The 13,867-nt window shown below is 34.6% G+C and overlaps 1 long non-coding RNA gene across 1 annotated transcript; it reads right to left on the bottom strand.

Moving 5' to 3' along the window:
- Positions 1 to 11,547: 11,547 nt before the first annotated feature.
- LOC119072310 lies at positions 11,548 to 11,861 on the bottom strand. Its single transcript, XR_005086837.1, has 2 exons — positions 11,757 to 11,861; positions 11,548 to 11,689 (listed from the first exon to the last, which is right to left on the bottom strand). It is a non-coding gene; the product is annotated as an uncharacterized LOC119072310 (long non-coding RNA).
- Between the last annotated feature and the right edge of the window lie 2,006 nt (positions 11,862 to 13,867).

Genomic DNA, 13,867 nt, shown 5'->3' with positions numbered 1-13,867 from the left:
CACACATAACAAATTATTTCCATGTTAACAGAAACTCTCTAAGTATCATTTTTCCCAAGATATTTCTATTTTACTAAAATCCAATATGGCCGCTGGCAGCCATTTTGTTAGGAGAAATAGTACCGACGCTTTACATTCGTTAATACCTTTCAAACAAAAAAAAATTCATGAAATTCGGTCAAAATTTACTCGAGATATTGTCAAAATACACCACGTTCACTGTACTTCCGAGTAGCCAGATAAGAGCTCACTCCAAGAGACCTAGCTCACGCTCCGGAGAACATAATTTCATAAAAAAAAATTTCCCTGATTGGTACGGTCAATACCTATCTAATAAAGCTAAAACAGACGAAATATGTTCAAATGTGGCCGACCTACAAGCAAAAACTGCTTGCCGCCCTGTGCCTGTTCCACACCAAGGGGTCTAACTCACGAGTCGGTCATCCGATTTCCATAAACTTTTTTTTGTCGATCGGTATTGTAAATACCTTTTATTTGACGTATCACTTACAAGTTTAACGTTTAAATGTCCGGAGATATCTTCGAAAAACCGTAAAGCACTTATTGGGCCACAGCTCTAGAGGGGTCGATCCAAAATCACTCATCTTCGAACTTAGCCTGTCTTTTGACATTACCAAACGGGAAAAAAAAGAATTTTCAAAATCGGATGCGTTTTACTCAAGTTATCGTGCAGACAGACAGACGGACAGACTGACAGACGGACAGACGGACATTTTTTTTTCGCGGATTTGGCATCTCTAGACAACCACAATAGGTTTCCCCTTACTCAGGGAGTCCAATTCGACGTGTTACAAACGTATGCGTAAACCTATAAGACCCCAGTACTTCGTACGGGTCTAAAAACTATTTTGGACGAGAATTTGGTTTAAATTTACTCTTTTATTCTAGCCGTAAAGGTCAACTTTTTTTCAAATGGTCCGCAAATCCTATAACACAAAACTTCTGAGGTCAAATTTTGGTATGTGATGGTCAGCTACCATAATATGAGGTTGGCCCCTCAGAACAATTTGAAAGTTGACCATACTTTGATTGATGGCTGGCCATGGGTGGTGAGTGCGGAAGCCGTGGACAGGCCAACAATCCTACAAAATTTTACCTTTTTGGGTTGCTCCTTCCTCAAGATATTGCTAAAAAAGTGTTTTCACCACCCCTTGGCATCATATGACATGTACACACATTACACCCAAACTGGTTTTTTTCTGTAAAAAATGACAGACACCCGTTCGCTAGAATTGAACGACGAATCAAATGACCTATAACTCAATAATATCGGAGATAGCTTGTTTCAAATATTGAAATATTGGCTGACGAATTATGGACAAGAATCTGATGAATCACATGTTTTGAGCTATTTCGGTTATTTCGACAACTTAGGCTCAAAATGTTATTCTCGCTCCGCTCGTATGAAAAAATCTTTGGACTGGTTCTATTGATTTGTCGTGAAGATAATCTTTTATTAACCTTACCGAAGTCCCGCCCATACTCTGTTTTTGACATTTCTTAGAAAACATTTTCTAGATAGAGTCGCAGGTTAGTGAGAGAAATATTTGAACAAACGTTTTATTCTCCCAACGAAATTTTACGAATCAGCATGTGTTTAGAATCACATACCATGCCGCCTACAGAGCATATTATATTCGGAAAAAGTTTTCCTCAAACTTTCGCCAATTATTCTCTAGCAAATATTTTCACAAAAAAGTAGCCCGGTCTATGTCCTATACATATTTAACCTAATAATACCATTGTCGGTACTCTCAATCCAGGAATTTTATGTTCAATTTTCCCCCCAGAATCCGTTTTTAATTAAACGCAAATTAATTACTCCTTTCTGTAACTGAATTACTGAACTTAAGTGAAGATGATGATACAACAAAATATATAAATTTTGATAAAAAGAGCATAGAATAGATAGAATATCAAAGTAATTCGCATAAAATATGTCAGCACGGCACGAAAGCAAAAGCAAACAATACTACACAGTCAAAACCAAGAAAATAACATTTGCTCTCGTATAACACTAATTTCAATGTTTGCCACAAAAGAAAACTGGGGTATAAGACAGGCAATAGCAGAAACGAAAACCAAACTCATGTATGATATTGTATAATTCCTTGTTTTCCCTATAATCTTTTCCGACTTTTATAGTATGGAAAATTATTGTTATGGGTTACGTTCTTCCTGGTATATAATGTCGAAATAACAATTGCAAGTAAGAATAAAAATACTTTACGAGATGCGAAAATAAAATGGAAAGTATAAAGTTGAGTTGGAGATTATATTTATTTTTATTGTATTTTTTTGTGCCCTCTATACCCCCCGTTTCTCTGAGAAGAAATATAAGATATTATTTTAACTACATGGTTTTATTTTACTTCTTCGTTTCTTCTTTTTTTCCTCCGTGGAAAGATGACTTGAAGTACTTATACGTTCTAAGAATTCAGCATCTATTTCTGTTTGAATAGAATTACGATTGTGGTATACAGGTTTCCTTGAAGAAGAAGAAAAAAAATTGGGAAACTCTACTATAAGTCGCAGTTTTATCTTTCGTATTATTAGAATACATGGTTACCAGATACCATAACAAAAAAAATTGACATCGAGTACATTTTGTTACGAGAATAGGTATTCCTCGCTGAAAATGAGAAGTGGGTTAACCCACGTCTGACCTGATTTATTAGAACATACAGTAGATCAAGGATGGGTTCAGACTCTCATGCCCTCGTAACTCCAAGCTACTTGTTATTTGAGTGTATAAAATTCCTCAAGAACTGTCAAGTTACGAATTCTTAAAGTTGCGAACATATGAGAATTGAGGCCCAGAGCGACAATTCTCGTGAATTTAAGAATTCGTAACTTGACAGTCGTCACGTTAATGCTAAGAGTGCTCTAAGAGATTGGATATAAACTTTTAACTTGACATTTGCCGAGTTACGAACTCTTAAATTCATGAGAATGGGCGCCCTGGACGTAGATTCTTGTAGCGTTCTTAACTTTAAGAATTCGTAACTTGACAGTTCTTATGGAATCTTATACATGCAACTGTCAAGTTACGAATATTTGGAGTTACAAAAGTTCGAGAATCGTCGCCCAGATTATGGTTTAAAGCACCATGGAATTTTCTATTGGAATTTTCAGCTCAAATTTAATACAATAATTTCAAAAATTTGTATAAATATGTGACACACAAGAGCCAGTGGACTTAACCCAGGTTAGCCATGAGGATAATCTGGCACTGTAGATTCATGCAAAATACGAAGGTCCAGAAATGTATTACTATGTATTTCAGTCACAATCATTAGGAATATCAATAGAGACAAAGTTCAAAGGAAAATCCAAAGCGCAATTACATGCCCTTTAAGGTATTTCTTTCGACTTACAACAGATAGTGGCTGTAGTAAAATTAATCTTCACAAGACGCATAGTCACATCTTTTAGCGGCTTATCATCTGCCATCGACAGTGGCTACAAAACTAACCGCTGAGCCTCAGTTAATAATAATAATAAACCACAGTTAATGTTGTCTTATAAATAGCAAAATGATGACATTAAAGTAATAGATTCCATTAGGCATCGGGGAATCTGGCACACGCGATCATAGTATGCGTCCTTTTACTACATGTAACGAGAAGTCATGACTGTGCCAGATTCGTCCATTAGAAGTGAATCTGGCACACCATCAATTTGTATGGTGTGCCAGATTACCCCACGCCATCAAACACAATACTTTTAACAAACGAAGTCGAAGATTTAATGATTGCATCGAGATACGCTTGGGGTTGTATAAGAGCCAGGATAATACCGCTTATGTATTTCCCTTTATTTTTCTATTTGATTGAGAGACTTGTCTAGGACCAAATTACTCGTGCAATTTAATTTTAACGAAAGTAATATTATTGTTGAGCGAATTAAATGCCAGACTTGCAAACTATTCGTATCTGGTCAAATTTACAAGAACTCAATCTCTGCAGCCTTTATCTGGACATTATTTGGTCATGTTAGTCGCAGCGAGAAAATTTAAATGGTTGACACAAATTTTACTTCGTGAAAAGATTTACTATAACTAACTCTCACAGACAGTAAGCATATTTCCGGTAAAATAATCGGGTCTAAAGCTTCGTTTGATCTAAGTATTTAAGAACAGACTGATACACAAATCTTTTACTTCATTCGTTTTAACATTTATTTAGCTATGATAGTAATCCTCATCAGAAGCAAATCACTTGTTTAACTCGTTGTTGGTAATAGCAAATGATATTTGTCAGTAGAATGTTATAATTATTATTATGTCAACACACTAGTGCGTTGCTTATACAATTATACACGAGTAAGCCATTTATGTTGTTTCCCCCATTAGCATGAACAGGCGATTACATACATGTAATTGAAGGATTAAGTTCAAACGATTTTCTTTTTGTCGTAAAATCAATTAATTTAAAACAAAAATTGAATAAACAATGCGATACCAACAAAAATATATTTTCAAGCTAAAAAATGAATAAAATAAATTCGGATAGATTCCAACCAAACATGTCATCTACATTGTATATTTAAAACAAGAATAAGCCCCGAAAAAAATTAAAAAAAAAATGTTGATAAATCATAAAGTTTTTACCTATTTTTTGTGTGATATACTGAAATGTAAACAACACACCACAGCCATGGCATTTTTTTAGATTTGCACTTTGGATATGTAAAACGTATTTTTTTTCGGGGTCATTTTAAATTCATATAATAAATCATTCAAATGAGTCGAGGTCATTTGTCGCAAAAAAAATATTTTAATTGTTTATTCCAATCGCATTAAATTGTGCCCTAATTTAGTGGTAGTTTCACTAAACTTTAACATTAAACTTTAAATATTTCTTAGATTGTGCGAGATGGTAAAAGATGTAGCAAAGATGGCAATGTGAGATTGTGAGTCTCTGAGGGTCTATGACTATGTAACAAAAAGAAATGGAAATTTCACCTGTATGCCTGATTGTTCAATGTTCAATGTTCACCATTCTGGAAATCTTCGATGAATCAATTTATACATCTTACAAACGATGTTAACAGTTTCATTCTACAGCAGATTAGCCCAATACTTCAGTTTTAGCATCCTCAAAAGTCCATTTTACATACTTTTGTTTTCCCTAGGTACGAAAGTGTCCTATTACAACCCTAGGGATGAAAAGAAAATTTTCTTTAAGTTAAACGGCATGTAAAATTCGTCACAAAACACTGCATAAAAATGTCTCGTTTGCTTGTGTTTATCGACCTCGGCTTCGCCTCGTATCAACAAAATTCACACGAAAACTCTACCTTTCATCTTTTTATCCCTTCTTATGTAAAAGATTATTTCGAACACAGTTTGTGTTTTTGGACTGACATTAAAGTGAACTCCTTATTTTTGACATGCCCAAAAATTTCAACAAAAGCTCTAAAGCTCTTAGCCACACCAAGCGTTGACAATTTTTTTTAGGTTCTACCTTTTCTGATTTTTTTTTTCGCATAAAGCTTAGAGTAGTTGTGCAATTTTACATTACACAACGAAAAGAAATGTCTAAAAATTGCTTGCATCGAAACATGGAAGTAATAGATTTGATATGATGGAATTTTTGTCTTGGGAAGGTTTTAATGAAATAGGAAAAGGCTCGCTGCACACGGTGCAAATAGTCTCTTTAATACTTTGGCACAATGTGCAAATATAGTCTATTTATAATACTTTGGCTATTTGCACACGGTCTTTTTATAATACAAATTCTATTTGCACCGTGTGCAAATAGCCGAAGTATTATAAAGAGACTATTTGCACACAATACAAATAGCGTCAAACTAATTAAAGGGAAACCAAATTCATTACAGGGAGTTGCGGAAAATTACGCAATTTAACAAATTAGAAGCATAAGTTATTACTTTTTAAATTTCGTGTTCAGATTGTTAGATATTCAGTTACAAATAGAATTCGGTAATCATTCTTAAATTTACAAATAATACACAAAAACCGAGACAAAAACGCTAAGGAATACTTTACGCTGCAACAATCCATTGCTTAATTACACACAGTGGACAAAACCAACAAGGTCCTAATTTTACTTCTACATGTCCAATGAAGGACATAACCTGAAGTGAATTGTGAATTCTCGGTAGGTTTAGTCCCAAACACACCAAGATCCCAAACACACATCCCAAACACACCGAGATCCCAAACACACCGAGATGGATCAGCGAGTTATGATTCACTTCAGGTTATACTCTTCAATGAGTTTGTAGAAGAGAAACGGGCAAGGTAGGTAGATTAGTGCAGTGCAGTTCAATTCCGGTACTTTAATCGATCATTTTACATAGTTTTTATTACTTTTTGATACAGAAAATAATGCAATTTTTATTGCAAATATACAATTAGATTTGAAACTGAGGTCTCCGTCAATAAAATGTGACAATAAAGAAGTGAAATATCCTTCTACAAAATGTAACTACGGAGTGATACATCCTTCTACAAAATGTAACTACGGAGTGATACATCCTTCTACAAAATGCAACGATAAAGATGATACTTTCTTCATGTAACGATGAAGTAGTGATTCTTTTTTTTACAAAATGTCACGATACAGTAGTGATACTTCCTTCCACAAAATACTACGGCAAAAGAGGAATACTCCCTTTTACAATTTGTCACTCCTTCCTTTCACAAAATGTAACAACGAAGGAGTGATACTTCCTTCTTTAAGAATTCTACGGTAAAGGAGTGATACTTCCATGGATACTTCCTTTTACAAAGTGCTACGAAAAAGGAGAAGTACTCCTTTTTACAAAGTGCTAAGAAAAAGAATGAATACTCTATTTTACAAAATGTAACAACAAAGGAGTGACACTTCCTTTTACAAAATGCTACGGTAACGGAAGGATACTCCTTTTTACAAAGTGCTACGAAAAAGGAGTTATATTTCCTTCTACAAAATCCTACGAAAAAAAATTTTATGACCGAAAATAAAGCTTCAGTGTGCAAATAGTCTCTTTTATATACTTTGTCTATTTGCACCGTGTGCAATAGTCTTTTTATAATACTTTGGCTATTTGCACACGGTGCACATTGTGCAAATAGCATCAACCAATGAAATAAAATAAAACGATCTTGAAACGACATTACATTTTATGCAAATAAAGTAACTTTCGTGTTACTTGCACGCACAAATTTTCTGAATATTTCGTCTTTTACTTGCTACCCGGAAAAATTACCAGGCATTTCTCTTGACTCCTTTACGTTGGTATCCCCTAATGAAGTACGTTTGCACCATATTTTATGAATAATAATAGGTAATTATTGCGAACGATTTGAAACAAGAATTTCAAAATATTGGTACGCGTTTTGGAAAATACAAAACTGACAACTATCAAAATTTTAAACGCATACATGTGTTAGTGAAAATCTCTACGTAAAATTATACGAAATGTGAATCTTACACAAACTGTTGTCGGGGCCACATTTTATTGTACGAAATACCTCTCTAGGTACGATTACTCTAAGGCATAAAGACTTAAAAGCACTTTTGTTTGTAGTTATGAGCAAACGATCTGACAAAAAGCTGAGAGCTTAGATATTTGAAGCTTTAGATCTTCGGAAGCAGATAATTAAATTATAATAATTTTGATTAAAAAAAAATTATTTCCTTTGCTCATACGTGTCTTTCATGACTCAACTAATGTTGCCACACATGATTCTGAAGGAATGAACGACCTTCGGATTAAAAAAAATGAAGAAAATTGGTGATCAGCAAATTGGAGAATATACTGACGACTAGAAGGGAAAACATGATATCAACTTTTTGAGATGTCTAAGATGTAAAATGTCATGTGTCACTGTACCAATGATGGATAAACATTTTTTTTTATTATGTTCAGAGTTCTCTCGTTATTTTTTTATTATTATTCGTCATCATTCCAATAATAATAAAGAACCAATTTCAATAATCATATTAAAAAAAATAAATATTTATACGTATTTCTGTCACGTATTCACTGTATATGTATGTAGCCATCCTTTTGCCAAATGTTATGTTACTTGGGATGAAATGGGTTTTGTATATCATGAAGAGTTGAATATTATTATAACGAAGTTCACGTACCTATTTTTACGTTTATAAATTCATAAACATATGCGGTAAAGGGGTTACACCATGTTCACTCACATCAAATACGTATATCATATACACGGTTCTATGAATAGACCTCTGGATGCTGTAAATGACAATCAAATTAATTTAAACGTACGTGATCGAGCTTGTATTAATTTATCTTTAATTAAGTCAATTATCACGTAATATTCGGAATGTGGGCTTTTCAGTGTCTATGTAAAGTCCATTGATTGTTATTCGGGCTATTTACCGAGTATTATCTATGTGCGTCTTATTATCCTTATGACACATTATCTACGCATGCTGTTGAGACAAAAAATAATATTACGAAGCGGTTTTTAATTAAAAAAAAAGGTTACTAACAGAAGACACATCGCGGTCGATGTGCGTAGGTACGCTATAATTTATAAATTTCCTTGAAATATCGTCCACAAAAAACCTAATTTCTGAAGACTTTTCCAATGTAATTTTAACAAAAAAAGGAACACATCTCATTTTCAAGTTATACAATCATTCAATGCTGTCTTGCAGATCCTATAATAAAAGTTGAACAAGTGTTTTACTACATTTACATGTTTGACATCCAATAAAATCTTCCTCATCCTCACAGCATGTAGATATGTTAAGACTCCTCAATCTGTTAACTTGTAGTACGAAAGCCATTACCATGTTTTATCACTACTGAACAACGCATCATCACATCATCTGGTCTGGATGGCAAGGTCTAAAGAGGCCATCGATACTTTCCATAAACACTCGAAGATATTTCGTTTAAAAAAATATTGTGAATGAAATCAGTTAGAACGGTTTTTTTTGTAATTATTGAATCTGTAACTTCTTTAATTGAACAATCGACTAGTGATTAACGAAAAATCTTTTACTTTGTTTGTTGAACCATTAATTTTACTGTATAAGGGATCACTAGTCTCTGATCGTCGTTTTTTTATGGCGTCGCTTTCGACAGCAGATGTTCAATAAATTATTAATAATAATTGTGTTACGACACAATATGTGACGAATATATGGACTTTTCAACTTTGTATCCGTTGTTTATGTAAATGACTCTTCCTCAATTACGAGAGGCTTTCAGCCCTGACACAAATGAAACCTTTACCTACCTCGTGTAAATCTTATTCCTGTCCACACATTTTATGGTGCTTCAAACTTACAAAAAAAAATGAACATTACATTATTGAAGGGAACGCATTATAGCTATGATGAATGTGTTCGATCTATTATTTGCATAGCATAAAACGCTTTGAAGTTTAGAACAAAAATTTGAATATACGAACAAAAGCTAACTGATGGTATTTTGCATGAACCTTAGCTCTTGATCTATGGTAAAATGAACGATTTTGTAAAATTTTATCTTTTATAAGCATGGAATCTGTAATGAGCTTGAAAATACATTGTCATATAAATTGTACTATCAAGAACTATATGGCAGGATATAATACGTATGTTAGGGGACACAATTTTTTTTCGTGTCCTTTGCTTGATGTGTTTTGCATGCTATCAGCAACGATATTTGCGTACACAATAAAACCGACCATAAAATGAAAAGGGTCAAAAGTTCCAATTCATTATTGTCTCAATGATTTTCGGGATCTATCAGAATAAATTTGGATACAATTTAGTTTTATTGATAGTAACAGAGTTTTTTATCTTTTTGGGAACAATGTGATCATCCCACTTTTTTTGTGTGTTCATATATCCACAATGCATACGCCTGGACGCGACATATGTATACATTTGAAAACTGCGTCCATGTACAAAATGTATAATATGTCGTAAGACATGTAGTCGTAAAATGAAATATTCCTATTAAAACACCTCACCATTCTGTGTGATGTATCCTAACTAACAATCCTCCGGAAAGTTTTATTTTTAGAGCATTTGTTGAAATGTATACAGAGATATGGTGAACTATTAGGTGAACAACGGCTAGTTCGTTAAAATAAATTTGGTTCAAAATAAATGTTTAAGGTCTTCACTTGTTTTACAGAAGTAGGACAGACTCGAACAAATCGTGTCTTAGAAAAGTAGCAAAAGTTCTCGTGGAAAAATGGAATGTCATTTAAACGATTAACAGATCTGACTCTCAGGCAAGTACAAATAAAGAAAGAGAAATACCAGTTGATATGATCTCCTAAAAAATATTTGTTACTTCAACCAGACAATGTTAATTACCACATATCGTCGGCAATATGACTAAAAGGCGTATCTTTGATATCTCAGGAACTACTGAACCGATTTTGAAAACCTTTGTTTTTGCTTGAAAGGTGTTCTCTAGAGGCTTTTCAGTTTTTCGACAATAACTTCCGAACCGTATGACCGATTGACTTCATGTCGAGCTCAAAACTTAAGGCTCGGAATCGGTCGACCGCGAAACCTGACCTGACCTGAACCTGAATTTATGAAACCTGTCCGGTTAGGTTTCAGGTTGACCTGAATTTTCCATGCAAATTTTCAGGTCAACCTGTCAGGTTTCAGGTCAGGTCAGACCTGATACTTCTAATCAGGTTTCAGGTAAAATCAGGTCAGGTCAAAGTTGACTGAATCAGGTTCAGGTCGAAACATGTTCAGGTATTTTCAGGTCAGCTTCAGCTTGACCTGTTCCGAGCCTTTTAAAAAACTTATTACTTTTTGCTGCCTTTCAGGGAAAAATAAAATTTTACCAAAATCGGCTCAAATGTCTCACATGTTTAAAAAAGCTGTTTTTTCAGTTTTTTGACAATATCTTCCGAACTTTTCGATTGACTTTACGTCGGACTCAAAATTCACCTTTTCACTGCCTTTCAAGAAAGTTTTTCAAAATCGGCTCAGTAGTTTCTGAGATATCGGAGATACTCCCTTTAGTGATGTTTCCGACGATATGTTGTATGGAGGCACAGCTAACGCTCGCTCTCACGAACTTTTCTTAAGATTGGTGCACAGAATATGAATCTAGACGCGACCGAATCTTTCATTCCTAGAGGAATTACATTTTGGTCTTCCAAGATCTGAATTCAAAATCCATAGAATTTTCAGATGTGGTGACATCTGGTATTATCAGTAAAGAAAGCGTCTTTTCAATCAGAAATGAGGAATATATTTTATCGAACAAATGATGATTTACATAACAAAAAGTTTTTAAAAGCATCAACCAAAAATAAAGATAAAAGTAATACAATTATTTATGCTAACGCACCTAGCACCGAACTTTGACTTTGACTTTGACATCACTCAATTAGAAGGCCAAAAACACAACTGTTGGATATTTTTTTCATTTTTTGACAACCATTGAAGAACAAATAGCCAACTTTGATCGTTTCAGTCCTCTATTTGAGTGACGTGAAAGTCAACTTCGGTGCTGCACTGTAGAGGTGGGCGCCGATCTATATTTTTCGGCGACGGCTGTACATTTCTTTAAAAGTATCGGCGGCGGCTGGAATCGGCTGAGCCGATTTTTCAAAATTAGGCGGCGGCGTACGTTACAATATTTATCGGCGGCGGCGGCGAACTCGGCGCAAAAAACGGCGCTCAAAGGAAAACATTTCTAGAAAAAATTCGTTCTAAAATTTTACATTTGTTTTCGTTAATAGTGTTTTCTTTATAAGAGAGAGTAGATTATAGCTTAACTTTAGCTTAACTCTCGTTAAACCTGTCTTAAATTAGTAGGAGGTGGCGAACCAAGTAATAGATGTCAACCTAGTGATAAGCTCCAACCATAAGGAGAGTAATCGTTTCCAAGCCTTTTGTCAGATACTCCGTATAGGAAAATATTGTTATGGGGGAGGACTCTTAGTAAAGAAGTCTGAGACTCATGGCGGTATGTGACTCCAGTGAGAAAATCAATCGTCCAAAACAGGTGCACGTGTAAGTTTTCAGGCAGAGGGCCGAAAACCCGAGAAAATTTGAAAATCTACCCTAATATCCGGCCCCGAAGCATGAAATGTACTATTTGAATCAAGCGAAGGTAAACAATTTTAGAGGATTAGTCACTCTCGTTTTTAGCAATCGTTCAGTTCGTTTCCTTAACCGATGACGCTACCGGGAAATAACATTTTTCCTAAAAGGCTACTTTACTTTTTCTTAGTAGAAAGCGAAAGTGTGTGCTTCAAATAGAATACCAACTATTTTCGGCAAATTTGATCACTTTTTAACTATTTTCTGAAGAAAAACCACATGTCGCCCTGGAGACTACTGTGTGTTGTAGATTTCCAGAGAAAAACACAAAAACCATCGATGACGAGAAACATGAAAAGTAAAAAATTCAAAAACGTTGAAAACTCTTAAATACATTTTGGAAAATTCACAAATATTAGGTTGTGTTTTGATTATTAAATAAAATCGTAATATTGCGCCGAAAAGTGATAAAAGAAAACTAGTCGGCGGCGGCGGCGTAGTGTTTTTAATGTTTCCGGCGGCGACGCGATCGGCTAGCCGATTTTAATGTTTCGGCGGCGGCGACGTCTTTTTTAGGTATTTTTTTGGCGGCGATCGGCGCGGCTGGCGCCGGCGCCCACCTCTACTGCACTGTTGTGCATTTTAAGGGCTTTCATATGAAAAAGTAAACATTTAGAGCTATTAGTTCTCAAGACTTTCTAAAATCTGAATGCCGTTAAAATCTGAAAAGCTCATTTTTAATTTTGCAATAGTATCATCGTTTGATGCTAAATATAAATCCCGATGGTAGCCACAGACTAGGAAGACCAAAAGCGAGATGGAAAGATGTAATTGAGTCTGATCTGAAAGTACTAAGAGTGAACGACTAAATAACTTTGACGTGGAATAGGTCCGATCGGAGAAGATTGCCGGAGGAGGTTGGAATCCTAATATCACGTTTAGTTCCAATTTTGATACCTGAAAGAATTACATTTCTTCAATACCCAGATAGGATTAAAAATTATTCCACAAAGTATTACTATTTTATTTGTAAGGATTTTGGATTTTGAAGGAAAACTGACGCAATCCAACTATCTGACCCGCAAATGGGCCTGTTGTGCATACCCATATTACATGTAACAATTGAAAATCGTAGTCGTATGATTGGTCTATTAGAACATAGGTGTCACTAGCAGTTGATGTTTTAGAATAACGATCATGACTAATGGATGGGACGTATGTGAACTGTGTTCAGGATCTCAGTTCTTCTTAGAGATCTATAAAAACTTTATATGGACTATGTCTGAGACGTCCTGACTCAGGACTCATGAGTATATAGTTAAAAAATTAGATCCAGAGGTCCAGTTAGCTCAATCGGTACAGTACACCAAATTTGGGAAGAATTTTGAAAACCGACACATTTTCTATTTCACGTTTTTTTGTGAATTTTGCGTGTATTTTTTATGGAGAAATCAAGTAAAACACAGAAACAGAAAATGTGTCGGTTTCCAAAATTCCGTGTGTGTATTTAAGCTTTTTAGGAATTTTTTAGATCACCTATATTAAAACATCGTCGGTATTCCAGACATGTCAAACACTAGATGAAAAGATCAGATCGTAATTAGTTTCAGACTATCAGTTTTCATATTCAGAGCAGATCAAAATGATCAGTTTCGCCTACTGTTCATAGAGAATACTGCTAAAACGAACCTGTTATGAATATCGACCTGGTGAAAAGTTTTGAAATTGGACGGACGTTAGTTTTGATATTAGAGATTGTCATTATGATTTCGTTGGTCTGAATATAATTAGATTAACTCAAAACCTACCTCAAAATTTTAATTAGATTCACAGTTATAATTTCC

This window comes from Bradysia coprophila (assembly GCF_014529535.1).
Source record: "Bradysia coprophila strain Holo2 chromosome IV unlocalized genomic scaffold, BU_Bcop_v1 contig_81, whole genome shotgun sequence".
In the NCBI taxonomy this organism is placed as follows: Eukaryota; Metazoa; Arthropoda; class Insecta; order Diptera; family Sciaridae; genus Bradysia; species Bradysia coprophila.
Note: the sequence above shows the minus strand (reverse complement) of the source record. Positions and strands in the feature narration are given on the sequence as shown.